Consider the following 1,156-nt stretch of genomic DNA (forward strand, 5'->3'; position numbering starts at 1 on the left):
GGCTAGCTCAACCTCTCTTTTAACAGTTACCGGAATTTGGCCTTTTTTGTTCTCAAACGTCATTTTATCAAAATTAATTACAAACTTCCTCGGTAGTAAGTAGTCCAATCCTAATGTGCATTCGTCTTCAATGTCAGCCAGGTATACTTTATGTCTGTCCTTTATGCCCATGAGCTCAATAGTTACCCACACTGGTCCCCACAACCTGGCAGAATGTCTTGTCACACCACAAAACTTCTGTATGGCTTCCGGTACTCCTTCATGATCTAACACCTTGATGCTCACAAGGGTTTGCTGAGACACAGAATCTATGACAAAGTTGCACCTTTGGCCATCCAGCTTTCCTGTCACATAGACACTGTGTGCTTGGCATTTTACACCTAGCTGTTGGGACTTTCATGATGGGGGTTGGTGAGTGTCCCTCAACACCAACCACTACTATCTCCTTGAGGCTGACTTTTTGGTAATATTCTTCTTACACTGGCTCCTCATATGTCTATGCTTTTCACAGTTCCAACAACCTTTCTGGGTAGCAGCTTTTCCTGCTGTAGCATCTCCCCTGTGTTAAAGTTGCCAGCATTGAGTTCTCTTGTGCCCAGGTTTATTACAGTGCCAGCAAAGTCCCTCAAAAGTCTCTGAAAGCTGCCCTTTTTTGGCCTTGAATCCCGATGACTGTACCAACCTTGGTACCTCTGTGCTGGACTTAACGTAGGATTCAAATTCAAGAGCTCTGGCCATTGCATCCTGCATATTAGATGGGTGTGCTTGTTTCACTTGTATCTTCAGTTGTGGACTGTCTATTGCGTCTACAAACTGATCTCTCAGCAACAACTTAAGGAGATCGGGTGGTGCGGTTGGGTAGGCCTTGTGTGCTATACTTTCCAAGTCCTGTGCCAGCTCTTGCAGGCTGTCCCCTTTAGCACGGACTCTCGTCCTAAACCTAGCCCTGTAAACTTCAGACTGATTTTGGGTTCCACACCTGAGTTCTAGAGCCGCTAACAGTGCTCTATAGTTGTGCCTGTCATCTGCTGACAACTGTCCAAGTATTTCCAGTGGTTGTCCCTTCAAGCTCGTTGCCAGATATACTAGTTTTTGCTCCTCTGTCCATTCATTCATCTCAATCAGTAGCTCAAATTGTGCTCTATATGCTTCCCAC

Source organism: Limulus polyphemus, unplaced genomic scaffold (assembly GCF_000517525.1).
Source record: "Limulus polyphemus unplaced genomic scaffold, Limulus_polyphemus-2.1.2 Scaffold435, whole genome shotgun sequence".
In the NCBI taxonomy this organism is placed as follows: Eukaryota; Metazoa; Arthropoda; class Merostomata; order Xiphosura; family Limulidae; genus Limulus; species Limulus polyphemus.